Raw genomic sequence first — 14,204 nt, forward strand, 5'->3', positions numbered from 1 at the left:
GGAGACACTGGTGGGCCCCTGTTCTATGGCATCGCAAACACCTTTATGATTTCTATTCAGGTTCCCTTACCATGTGCCTTGACCTATCTCGGGTCACAAGGTTGTGCCCGGAAATATTTAGCAATCACACTAAACAGCCAATTCCACTGTCTCTGGGAAAACAAAGCAAAGCAAAACACAACACAACACAACACAACACATCATGACCCAAGAGAGCTTTTCTAAAATTCAGGAAGATTTGCCTTCCATTAACTGGAGAGGCAGCTAGGGTTCATGCTCGGTTCCCAGAGCCTAGCACCTCTGGGAAGCCTCCAATCTCTGCCACTTAGCAGCTATCTGGCCAAGGGTGGCTACTCAACCTCTCTTGCTTTTCTCACCTTAAAATGGGTATGAAATCTAAAACTATTCAAAATACTTTATAAGGACTAAATGAATTGTGATGTGCAAAAGACCTCAAATCGTGGTGGCATATAGTATGAACAATGTGGCCATCATCCTTGAAGGAATGAGGACATTCCAAAGAGATTTTGGGGTCTCTCCTTTGAATCTCTGGACTAGTAAAACAAGGCACCCTTGTGAACTAGAATTGCTCCTAAGAATTGAATGGTGAGAAAAGGAGAGGGTTGAGCAGGTATGGGGCTGTCCCCAGGGACAAGAAAGGGATTTTACATAGTGCTGATGACGTAGATTATCTTGGAGGAAAGTCTAGCTGAGATCATGATAGACCAATGATGGGCAGAACCACACCTTTCTAGGACTGCTTAAGTGTGTGTGTGTGTGTGTGTGTGTGTGTGTGACTTTTGCCTTCTATTTTACTTTTTACCGCCCCCCCATTTTAAGAACCTGAGAGGTGGATTTCAGTTGTCTCTGGATTGCTTTCTCCCTCTTGCCAATATGACCATACTGAACAAATCTCCTTTCTCTGCTTTTTACTATTTATTTGGCTCTTTTAATTATCGAGGAAGTGTGACCAAGCCTGGCTTGTTAGTTCAGCTGGGGAACAGACTGTGCCCTGGTAATGTTACTATTGGTGGTGGTGAATAGAATTTTTATTACTGTATGCACAGGTATGCTGCTGAAGACCTCTGTTTTCTACATCTTCATTCTTAATTGAAGATTGTGTAAAAATAAACGCTTTAAAACAATTTCTGGTTGCTTTTATATCAAAGCTAAGAGTCTCTTGCTGCCTTTTAAATAGCTATTAATACTTTGTAGCTAGCATCAAGAAGAGGTAGTGTTATTTCCAGCCCCCGTCCCTTGAATCTGGTCTTACACAAACCCTCTCTGACCGATGAGGCAGAAGTGAGGCTGAATGCACAGGGAAGCTGCGGTGGCAGTGCTCACCCAGGTTGAATCTTCCAATCTCATTACAGCTTTGGCTCTGAACATGCATGATGTGCACTTTGCACCGACCGTGTCGTCATGCCACAAATCACCAGTGAATACGGAGAAATGTTGGCTCAGATTTGATACTCTATGTTATGAATGAAAGTGTTTTTAGTGTACATACACAGTTTTCTACTCTGATGAGAACATAAGGAGAGGGATGAGACAGGCTGAGCCAAAGGGAGTGGGTTATCTCAACTGATTGATCACAGTTAGTTATAGATTGAACTCTTGGTTCTATACTTTCCCCCTTCTCACAACTGCACTTGACCAGAGACAGAGTAAGAGAAAGTTCTCCTTTCCTAGGACTCTGCAGCAAGTTTCCAGCCCCCCTACTCGGTTAATGGTTCCAGAATGACTAGAGTAGAAAAAGACAAAGCCCACCTACCCCAGAACTCCCCCGTGGGCTTTAAATTACACCTGAGAGTCACTTCATGGTCCCTCTAACTTGGTAATGGGAGACCCCAGCATGCTGGACTTAGGCAGAATAAAACATTCATTGCATTTACATACTATTTGAGTCCAGGGTATCATTCTTCAGTGAATCATGGACCCTTACATTAATGGTTTAAGTTGGCTCAGGGGTTCAAGAACATCCTCAACTATATAGTAAGTTTGACGCATACCTTGACTCAAAACAAACCATCCAAGAAACATAACAGTTTAATTACAGAAAACAAAAACTCATAATATTTTTCTACTGTCATTCCTTAGCATGTAAATATCAAATTAGTATGACTTTGGATTTTATTGTGCTTGACAAATGAGAACATCTATCTCACTAGTATGCAAATATGTTTTCATTTTTAATAAATGGCAAAAATTATATGTATTTCAAAGAATTGTTTTGAAATAAATTTCTTTTCGACTTATTGTCAGTAACTTGATTTGTATACCTATTTCATATGCTTATATGATTAGGTCATGTGAAAACTTCTCAGGAAAAAGTGGCTATGAGTAGAGGGAGTTTACAAATGTCTGTCCTAAATCCCATCTCCCAGGTACCAGTTTAGTGCAATGGTAAGGATGGCCCATATGATACTATCTGAAGGACCACCCAGCTGGACCTAGCCCCGGCTGCAAACCCACAGAACCACAAGCAAACAAAACAGTTGTTGTTTTAAGCCGCAACTCCAGGGTGCTATATTAAGCAACACATAACTGATGATAGGTAGGCCTGCACAGATGAGGCTTTGTCATCAGTAGCATTTCTAGCACAGGTTCACACACATGAAACCAGGATATCTGTCTACCTGCCAACACATTTACCAATCACCATGTGGAGCTTCCAAGCTCTCATTCCACCTGCCTGAGGCCAGCGAGGTCACTGCAGTCAGCACACTGACTTGAGAAAAGCTACAGCCAGTTAATAACCAGATATGGGGCAAAAGAGGCAACCTTTCCAATGTAGGTCTTTAAAGGAAGACATGGTGGTAACATAGGGTCTTGCTCCTTGTGAAACATGACAAAATGTAGGGCCATGAAGACCTCTATCTAGGGTCAATAGTAGTTGTTTTATTCCATGGGGTCTTAATGAGGTGGGCAGTCATATTCAGTATTATGTGCAAGCCAATGCAAAGTGAACATCTAAGTGAGACTCTAAGGAACAGGTCCCAACTAACTATGCAACTGCTTTGCTGCAGATACAGGGTACCAAGCAAGCAAGTAGTCCCAGATAGCTTCTGTTCTCTGATGATCAAAATGACTGAAATTTTCTTATATATATACATAATGAAAATTTGGAGGGGGGGGATTGGTTCCCAGTGCAGAAGAGATAAAATGCCAGCAGTTGGTGGTAGTCAGGGACACATGGCCAAGCAGGCAGGGAGGTAAGACTGGAATCTAGTGAGCCATCCTCAAGTGTCCAGGCTGGCCCTATCCTGGGATGCTCTGCTGGCCACATTCCACTTCTGACACTTTGGGGCTTGGCTAACTTTGGGTAACTCCATGTTCTCTTCTATAAAATGTGAATATTAATAAAGCCTATGTTCCAGGAATGCCATGCTGATTACAAGAGAACCACACATATAAAACTTTAGTCTGATACCCAAGGAAGACAGAACCAAAACGTTAGCTGTGGTGACGCTTGTCAGTAGAGTTATGGATTTATTTATCACCTTATTGTTTTTAATTTTTATTTATTTAATATTTATTTTTATGATTTTAATGTTTAATTGTGTATTTGTTTATGTTTATTACTATCGTTGTGTTTATGATGTTCCCAGAGCTATAGTTAGCACTGCTACAAGAGATTTCTTTGCCTTGGAAGATGACCCTCCCCCTCCTTGACTCTCTCATACCTGGACCTTCAACTCTTTGATCTGCACATACAGAGGACAACTAGTAACACACACAAACTGAAGTAAGAGTTCACGCACCACCCTCTCTCTCACCCTAGGGAAAACTGATGATAACACCCAGACACTGGCTTGTCTTCCTGAGCCTAATTAAAACAGCACAGTGTCAATTACACAGAAAGGCCAGAGAGAAAGGCATCCTACCAGACATTTTACAGAATCCTGCTTTGTACTTGAAACGTGTAATTATCATTAACAAACACCGATGCTAATAATTCAATCTGCTCTCTGGACAAGAAAAGAAATGCAAACATGGCCCAGGCCCAATCACCTGATGATCGCAGACAACTTCCTCTAGGTGCATATCTTCCTTCCCCCTTACTACCCATCAAACACACGGTGGGAGGTCTGCCTGCCCATCAGACGCCTCGGGGCTAGGGGCTGGCATTCCTCACAGTCAGGGAGGGAGGACTAGGCAGAACAGACTTAGTCCTTATAGCCACAAAAGGCATTGCATGGTATTTGCAGCCTGGCCTCCTAAACCAGCCCTTTGCTTTTGATCTCTTCACCTGGGAAAATGGAGGTCGGAGCTAGCAACCTCATCTGGGTAGCCTCTGTGTTAAGTACCACACTGAAGACCAAAATTGAGTAAAAGAGATTATCAATAAATGCAGAGCTTTAAATGTGCTCACATTTATACCCATCAATTCTTTGTTGGAACAACACTCTTTCAGTCATTCCTAAACCTTAACATTTAAATATCTGAGAATCCTGAGCACTCAATAACTAGTATTCATACCCACTGAGTTTATTCAGCACTGTGTTTCCCTTAATGTAACTATATATGAGCATCCCTCCTTCCCTCACATAGATCCCCGTGATCTACAAAGATCACTTTAGGTGAATTCTCTTTTAATTAATCAAATACATGACTTCTGCAATACTAGAGATGCCTTTAATCCACCAAGCAGTCCCTGGGCTTGCAGACTTCCTCCTGTTCTGAACAAAAATATAGCAAGCCCAAACTAGCATTCCAAGTCCCAGAACCACAGAACAGTAAACAGAAGCAAGTTAGGATCAGGCAGAAAACTGGCAAACTGGAGAACACAGAGTTCCAAGACATGCAGGAGTTTGTATGGATGCCCAACAGGCTAAGCCAGAGCTTCTAACTAAAACCCAGGGATGTCTGTAATAGCGAAGTTCTTACCTTAAGAAAGACAACCTGGTAGTTGGTCTCTACACTGCAGCGGGCAACAGGTCTTCATCCAACGAAGTAAAGCAGTCTACCAGAGAGAAAAGGACCAAGTAAGAGCTGCCCACTGCTCAGTTACAGCAACAACAACAACAACAAAGGTAGTCTCTGGATGTTTGAAGACCTTTCAAAATAGAACAGCAACCACATAATGAATCGAACAATCTCAAGTGCACGAAATCCCTGGAATCAAGTCAAGGTGGGATCGTTGGTATAACAGAGAGTGAGCTAAGGTTTATTAACACACACCTGGGCCCCGACTAATTGGAAACGCAGTACTGGTGAAATCATACGCCCCGTGAAATCCCTCCACAAAAATGGCTGACTCCCAAAGGGCTGACTGGCAGAGCTCGCCATAGCATGGACTTACACCAGCCTGTTTGGCAAGCTGCTGCAGTCACACATTCACACCTTCAACACTTCCACAATGAAGACTCTATACCATTTAACCCACCTTGGGTTGGAACACAGCCCTACCCAGCTGATGAAATAATGACAACATGAGACTTGAACCTAGATAAGGAGGCGGGAGGGAACTGGAGGATCCCTCTGCAAGCCCTCAAAGAAGCAACTATAACAGACAACCAATACACCCGGTTCACAACGATTCTGCCATGGACACATCCCTATCTATGATAGTTATTGGTTCAGTCTGGCTAAGGATATTGGTGCTCATTGTCAAGCAGCAGTCCAGATGTGGAGAGAATATCCTCTTTTTTTTTTTTCAACAATGTGTTAGCGTTTGAATCAGTGGATCACCTTCCTATTTAATCAAGGAGAATCTAGGAGGAAAAGCTAAGCCCCCAAGAAGGAATTCTACTTCTAAATTACTATCAAACTCAGCATGGCAACAACAGATTTTCTGCAGATCCTCAGCTCACTGGCCCATTCTGAGAACTTCATATTTGCCAGACAGTATCATCATAAATTCCTCAAAATAAAGCCCTCTTCTATATAGTTACAAACAGGAGTCTCTCAAGGACCCCAACTAATACATCACCTAATTTTTTTTAAAGTTAACTTCATGGGAGGGAGGCAAGCACAAGTCACTAGCATGATTTAGCAAGGGGTACACAGGAAAACAAAACCCACCCAAGCAGAAAGCATGCAGCAACTTGACCATCTGGCTTGTTCCAGGGATAAAATTACTATTTCTAGAAGGATTAAGAGAGTCCAGATTCTTGAAATATTTTCCATAAATAGTATGATTTCTCCCAAGTTTGGGAAAGTGTACTACAGCTGTCTGAGGCGGTCATCCTGGCCAGAGGATGACATGAAAGATCTCTCTATACAACAAGGAGCAAATCCAACTGTCACAAGCAGGTCTGGAAATTCAGGTAGTAAACACTTAAGTGATTGTTTTAAAAAAAAAAAAAGCAGTTTTTACGTTTATACAATGTGTATATGTTCTACATAACTTTCCTGTATCAGAAACAGGTTTTTAAAGCTTCTAAGTACTCATACCCATTAGCCATTTTATAGCTTTTGACTGAGTGTCACTGCACGTTTAACACTGTTGCTACTTTTCCTTCCCAGAACTTTCCATCACTTCAAACATGAACCCTGAAGCCACTGGCCAGTAAGCCCCAGTCCTGCTTCCCAAGCCCTGGTGAGTTCTATGATCTCAGTAACTTTGTATCTTTGGGTTATTTTCTAATCAGGAAGCCATGTTTTTATAGCTACACTGTTTCCCTTTGCACATAGTTACAGCGTGTATCTGAATGTCACTCTCTCATATATAAGTAATAGTCCAACAACTACACACCATGTTTTGTGTATCCCGGAACCCATTTTTATATAATTAACCCACCAGGTAATTACTGAGCAGTTGCCATGTGAAAAGTCTTAATTTTTTAAAGTATTAACCTTACCCCGAGAATAGTGAGCCTAGAAGAGACAGACGAGATACCCAACAGGAGCCAATTAATTATACAAATCCTAGCTTGAGAATCATCAGCAGTAGCGAGAAAACAAAAATTATTAAATAGTTTTTCTTCCCTAAGGGTTTGGTGAATCCCTCCACACAATCTTAATTAGTGGTCTTCATTTTTAAAGTTAGACGTGAGATTAAAGCCTCCCCAAGTCTGGAGTCAGGGTACACTGTTAACTCGAATATCACACCGCCTACAAGCCTACAGTTTGATGTGTCATTGCTGATCCTCTTCTCGGGATAGTGAGCTTCCATCAAAATGGCTGGTGCCCAGAAGTCAGAAGCCACGGAACCATGAAGCACTGGCTCCGCCCTAGCCGACAGAACGGCCTATGAAAGTCACAGAGAAATCAAGTCTCCCTCTATCCTGCTGCCCACCCAAAGCTGTTCTCTCCATAGCAAAGAAAGAAAGTAAGCAGCCTCCACGGGAAACTCGGAGTCCTCAGGTGAGCGCGGCTCTCCAGCAAGAAAATTTAATAACAGAAAGGAGCAGCCACTACCTTTGTCACTCCAAGGAGCAGGGAAGCACAGACAGTGTGAAGTTGGGAGCCACGAAGAAGTGGCCCCTGAGGAGGCTTCAAAAGGTATCCCTAGGACATCACCACCACCACCAATGAAGTAATCATTTTTGCATTCTGGAAACAGAATTTCAAACCATTGCCATTGAGGGCACAGGTTATTGTGTTCAACAAAATACCTCAGCTTGGAGGGTCTGCTGTCATCCACATGAGCTAGCACTTGGCTGAGCTGGGGTTCCTTCTCTGCTTTACATTCGGCTATCTGCGAGTATGCCATTTAAATAAGAAAAGCCATTTTAGAAAATTATGGAAAATCAAGCCCTTGGCTCCTCTTGTGCATTTTTAAAGACTTGACTTCCAACTGGGCATGGTGAGTCACACCTGCAAACCCAGCAACACTCAGGAGGCAGAGGCAGGGGGATTAGAAATTCAATGACCACCTCAGCTATATATCAAATACAGGGTAAATTCAGAAATAAGACTGATTTTTTTTTTTTTTAGCCAAAGGGATTTTTGTCGGTTTGTTTCATATAAAGACCAAATGGACATTGTAACATGTAGGTAAATAATTCATTGTCTCTAAAACAAGAAATATATATTCATATTCTATGGGTTGTAGATGCTGACCCCAAATGGAAGTTATGAGTATGCATTTGTGTCTGTGTGTATGTGTCAGTCTGTGTGTGTGGGGGGGGGGGGGTGGCGCACGTGTGTGTGTATGTGTGTGTGTGTGTATCTGTCTGTCTGTGATGTGTCCATATTCACACGGGTGTGAAAGAGAGATCAATGTGAATTCTCCACCTTGATTTTTGAGACAGAACAGGGTCTCTTACTGAGCCCAGAGCTCATGGATTTGGCCAGGCTTGCTGGCCAATGACCTATAGGGCTCTGCCTCCACTTCACCCCCCTTCTCCAGCCTTACCACAATTGCTTTCCACCCGGAGATCTGAACTCAGGACCTCATGCTTATATGCCAGTCAATCTGTCAAGTGAGCTATCTCCCCAGCCTAGGATGGTTAATTTCAATAGTCAACTTAGTGAGACTTAGAACTACCATGGAAACAAAGCCCTGGGCATGTCTGGGAAGGACTGTCTAGACTGGGTTACTTAAGGTGAGAAAGCCCACCATAAGGTGAGCAGCAGTGTTCCATGGGATGGGGCCCCAGCTGAGTAAAAGGCAGAGAGCAAACTACACAGCAGCACTCTTCTGTCTCTCCTCCTGTCACCTGTCACCTCTTGCATTTTCCTGTTCCCATGAAGTTCCACCATAACGGACTGCACCCTCAAACTGGGAGTCAAAATAAGCCCTTCCTTCCTTACGCTGCTTTTGTTAGCTGTTTTGACAAAGAAATGAGAGAAGTAAATAAAACAGATGATAATACAAGTGACTTAAACAGGAATCCCGAGGAGAAGGCCCTCAGTGCTTGGTCCCCAACCCTCGGGACACCAGTAACATACACTCTGAAGGCATACAAGGTGCACAGGATGAGTGCTGGAATTTCAAATTCCACGACCATTTCAACGTCTGGAAGACATTAAGTTCATTCAGCCCTTCGTATGTTTAACCTGTATCCTCACTCAAAAAACAATGTGAATCCATTTGCAAAAAATATGAGCCCCAGGGTGAAGAGATGGCTCAGCAGTAATGAGCCTGCATTGCTCTTGTAGATGACCCAAGTTTGATTCCTAGCACCCACATCACAACTGCCTGCAATCACAGCTACAGGGGATCCAACACCCTCTTCTGGCTTCTGCAAGGAACTGCACTCGTGTTCACCCACTCTTCTACAGGCAAATACTCATAACTAAAACAAAACAAAGCAGCTAGTAATAAAGGTTCATACGTACTTAATAAAACTGAACTTGGATTTGTTTAAATGTCAATTCCCTTCGGTTAGGAGATAAACTGCGCCTGTCCCCCTCCTCCCACATATTGAAGCATTAACCTAAGCACTTCAGAATGTGACTTACTTAGAGATAAGGTCTTTAAAGAGGCAATTAACTTAATATGAGGCCATCCTAGCAGATCCTAATATGGTATGATTGGCAATATCATCCAAGGAGATCAGGTACCAGGCATAAACATGGAAGGACAGATAGGAAGATATGGTCATCCACAGCTAACGAGGGAGCCCCTAGGGAAGAGAACCTGTTGGCAACTACATCCTAGCACCGAGAGAAAATTAATTTCTATTTTTTTAAGCTACCAGACTCTGGTACTGTGTTATGACAACCAAGTAAAAATGATACCCCCCTCCCCCGTTTGTCTTTTCCTCTGCCAGGATTGCCAGGGAAGACTCTAGAAAGGTCTGAGGGCACTCTCCCACACTTCACAAGAAGCTCACTGACCTTCACATCCTTAGCTCCAATCAAGGTGATCTCAAAATCCAAAGAGGCCTTACTCTAACATGAAGTAAGGGCCCTTGCATGTCCCAAGCCCTCCCTTGCATGTCCAGAGCCCTCTGGCCTCCATGTGTAGGGATGCCCTGCCTTTACCAAATACTGAGTGCTATTAAGACATTGTCCTTCAAAGAGCATCATCCAAATGCCATCTCCAAAAGCCGTATCATTTCGATTGCCTAGGTATGGTTAAGATGCCCTAGCAAGCTTTGTTCAGCCTCCACTGCATCTCCCGCTTGAGAATAAAGGAAGATGCAAGGGCAGAGCGCGCCTTACACAGCGCAAAAGTGAAGGTCAGAGCAAGGACTGTCAGGAACAAGGAGACTCCCAGTTGCCTCAAGACCTAACTCACAAATAATTGCTTTTTCTTTCATTGGAAAAGTTCATACAGGAGAGCTGACTGAGTGCTGACTATGGTCTCTTACTAGTGCTTGGAGCCACAAACACTACAGTTTTAATTTTCTGCACAAGTCTTTCTCCACAGACAATACATGCATACAACATAGAGAGCAAGCACAAAGAAAGTAGTGTTGCAATAAAAGTGAACCAGAATAAAGTCACACTTCTGGGAGAAAGCCAGGGTGCCAGGAGCAAATGGAGAGACCATGTGGCCTGTCCTCAGGTCCCAGACCCACCATGCTCCACTGCAGGTCTTGACTGTGTGATTTCATGGTTCTTGGCAAAGAGCTAGGCATAGCTTTGCCCAGCTGTCTGCAGAAAAGAAGGAGAAATCTCCTTGCTTTTGGAGTCCTAGCCAGACTGGGGGATTTTTGTTAAGGGCACATCCCAGCCACAGGGGACTGCTGACACTCATCTGCCAATTCCCTGTAGTGAAAGGAGAGGCTGACTGATGTAATTAACCAGGTGAACAGGGAACTTGTCAACCACTTAGATAAGACAGCCCTTGAATTGATTCGGCTCCCATTACTCCGGTGACTGTCCATCCACCCCCTGCTGATTGTACAGGCTTTGGGAGTAATTTCCTACAAGGAAGTAAGAAAAAAGAAGGATGGTTTCTGAGCCTACAAATTATAGAATTCTGCTGTTAAGTCAGCTAACACCAGGCCTCTAGCTAAGGAGTAATTGACTTTAAAGGGTCAGGAGACGCACCCTGCTGTGTGCCTTTGTCACAGAATCTCTAATGCAAGGGTGAACTTTTTAAACCTTTAAGCACTGAAGTTTCTTTTTGATTTTGTTTTTTTTTTAAGATGACAAACATAAAATAAATACACAAATATAAAAGAATAAAAAGAGAAATAACTAAGCTTCCTTACCCAATTCAATATTCTCTGCATCTTTTACAAACAATTTAAATACTGACTTTGCTAAGTGGTTGTAACTATTGGGCTGTGACCACTCAAGGTCTCTGTGGACTCTCACGTCTGTATCTCTTGGCGTGACTAGCACAGCACTGGATAGATTCAAAACTCTGCAAACGCTCAACGGTTGGCTGCTTCCTGTTTGGAAAAGATTTTGGTCCCGAATTCCTGCTGTCTTCAATCTAAGCATACCTGAGTTATGTTCCCAGAGCTATCTAATAGAAATTAATAAAAAGTGGGTTGCTTAACACAATAGAAATGTATTCCCCAACAGGAAGAACAGAACTATATAACCAACGTGGATGAGACCCTGTTCATGTAAGGATCCGTTCATGTTCTATTCTAGTGCATGCTGCTGCAGTTGTCTCATAGCCCCCACGTGCAGCCACAGAGACATTCGTGTGCCTTTCCTCTGTGCCTTTTTGCCAACACCTCTGAACCCTCGTATAAAACACCATTGAATGAAGGTCCTTCCTGAATCCAATACGTATCTTCCCGAGACCCTTAATCACATCTGCATAAGTATTAGGGCAGAAGACCTGAAGATGTCTTCTGAGGAGATAACATTCAACTGACTACAATGTCTAAAATCAGACCACACTGAGGCAGGATAGAAAGATGGGAAAATTGAAGGAGACATGGATGGTGAAAAAACGGTCCTCAAGAGTCGGGTTAAAGCCTCTCACCCATTGAAAACCACGGATTCCAGCACATTTAACAGCATGTGCTGTGAGAGTTGACTATGTGGGTATGACCATGTACAGAGAGATGTTTTTGAATAATAATGCTTCAACAATGGACCGTGCTTACAGCCATTTCCTGAAGATTACAAATGAGACTGGGTCTTTTTATAAATTATTTATTTGTTTGCTCTAAGTTATTAAAATTTAAAAATATTGTTTAAGTAATTTTAACTTATTTAAATAATTTATTTAATTGTTAGTGACAAAAAGAATGTGTGTTCACTTGTTCGCACATGTGCACACACACACACACATATACACATCAGAGGAGTACTTGTGGTTTCTCCTTCTACCATTTGGGGTCTAGGGATGGAATTCAGACTTCCAGGCTTGGAAGTGAGTGACCCTATCCACTGAGCAATATTACAGGCCTCAAGACTTAACTTCCCCTGCAGCTCCTATAACCTATGGTTTTCAGTCAGTTGCAATCCCATCCAATGTATATCAGAAACCACCCTATGATATCATTTACCAAAAACAAAAATTGCCTTAGTAATATTTGAGGTGGAACTTCAGAAGCTACCAAAACCCAAAGTGAGGCTACCTTAATGTCTCTTCATCATGATTCTCTCAGGAGAAGCCCACAGTCTTACCTGGGTGTCTAACCCTTTGTTCCTCCTGTGATTCTCCATTAATCCCATTCTCACCTTCTTATATCTATGTTAAAATCTCTTCCTAAAGAACTCCCAACTCTGCTTCCAACTGCCTGTCCTAATCTTCACCTGAGTAGAGGCTGCTGTGGGCAGCACCCTGGAGCCCCGCCGCTCCACTGTCTGTATGATCTTCCTCACAAAATCCCTAGTCAGGACCCAGGCTAATCCTGAAGCATCCACAAAGGCTCAGACCCTCCAATTCCAACTATCTCTGAGCCACGGGAACGGAGTTCGGTGACATCTCTCTGCCCGTACAGGGGCTCCCGTCTGCCTTCCTTGTAGGCTCCTTTACAACTCACACAGAAAGACCCAACTCAATGACAATGCCTTTATATTCCCTTGTTCGGCTTCGTCAAACTTACTGGATTCTTCTTTTTAAACTACCAGGGCTTGCAAGATGACTCAGCTGAAAGCTGTGCCTTGTAAGTTCTCCGCAGAGGACTCCGTGCTCCTCACCTTTCCCCTCACAAGCACTATGGCAGCACAGGTAGTACTTGGCTCACTAGCAGGCCTCCCCCTCCTACAGAGTGCAGCAATGCTCTATATAGAGCAAGTGTTCCCAGAGATGTAAGGCATATGATGTAGGAGCATATTATGGTCCTTGTCTCTGAGCAGCTTCCATCTGGGAAGGGGAGGACCCAATAGGCACAAAGGTGATTCATAACACGATGTTCTCTGAGTTGTAAAAGGAAACAAATTAGTTTCCATGGGAAGCAAAGAAATGGGAGCCTTTGAGTTGGAGGCACTGATGGAAGATGGATCTTGAAGTATAGGCAGCATTTAAGGAGCAAATGTTTGGGAGTATGGGAACGAGCTGTAGAAACTGTGTCTGGGAAAGATGCAAGGCCAAGCGAAAGTAATCACTGCTTTCCAGGTTAAGTCCACCGCCTGTGTGAGCAGTGAGTGGCAGAAGGCAAAGCAGTTTCTAGAGCGTCACAACAAAAGGCGGAGTCTGGAAGGTGGGAGCTGCAGAAGGCTTTGGAACAGAGTCTCATACAGTCCCTTGCACATCTTCAGATGGTCACTTAACATGCTACCACAGAGCCCAACAAGGATGCACATCAGATCCATCTGGGTGGTTTCAAAACCCCTTATGTAAAAAAGTGAGAAAAGTAAAATACTTCTCGACTGAGAATAAAATCATGCTGATACTTTGCCGTTTTGCTTTCAAATTTCTAAGACAAATATATAACACTTTTACATGAAGTTCCATTTTTTTTCCTTTCCCCGGGAAGAAACACTTTTATTTGTTGATTTTCCTTTTAGTCCATACTGAGAGAAATTGCTGCTGTGTTATATAAATGGTAAGTTTAGTGAATATCATTTTAAGTTGGCTGTATTTGCTGGAAAGCATTTTCTAAAATTGAGTCCTGGCGTCCTCTCAGAACAAAATATTTCCAACCCTCAAGTAGAAGAGGTCCATTTGTTTTGATGACTTGGGGGCATCTAAGGTGATTCGGGTAAAGGAAGGTAGGAAGAGAAGGAACGGTGGGTCCCATTGGTTCGAGCAAGAGGTGATACATTACCAACAAAGACAACAGCGATTAAAAAAAAAAAAAACCTAAGCAAAGAGTAAGTTCCATGAAGACTATGGAACTATTTGGATTCTGGGGTAAGAAAAGTTTGTAGCTAAGAAATGGCTCCCACATACTTTGAGTAGATAGAATCACAGGACAAGAGCGGACACCATCTGAGGAAGAACTGTC

General features: G+C 43.0%; 1 protein-coding gene across 5 annotated transcripts in view; it reads right to left on the reverse strand.

Annotated features, from left to right (window-relative positions):
- The window catches only part of Lypd6b (LY6/PLAUR domain containing 6B), a 159,049-nt gene that overhangs the window by 39,602 nt on the left and 105,243 nt on the right, over positions 1-14,204 (reverse strand). For 3 of the 5 annotated variants that reach the window (XM_029474295.2, XM_021157011.3, XM_085830758.1), the window contains one exon: positions 4,891-4,966. The exons of the other annotated variants lie outside the window; for them this stretch is intronic. The gene's annotated coding sequence lies outside the window, so the exon portion shown is untranslated. The remainder of the gene's footprint in view (positions 1-4,890; positions 4,967-14,204) is intronic. 5 annotated transcript variants of the gene reach the window in all.

The sequence above is a fragment of the Mus caroli genome, unplaced genomic scaffold, assembly GCF_978045245.1.
Source record: "Mus caroli unplaced genomic scaffold, Mus_caroli_1 scaffold_2, whole genome shotgun sequence".
In the NCBI taxonomy this organism is placed as follows: domain Eukaryota; kingdom Metazoa; phylum Chordata; class Mammalia; order Rodentia; family Muridae; genus Mus; species Mus caroli.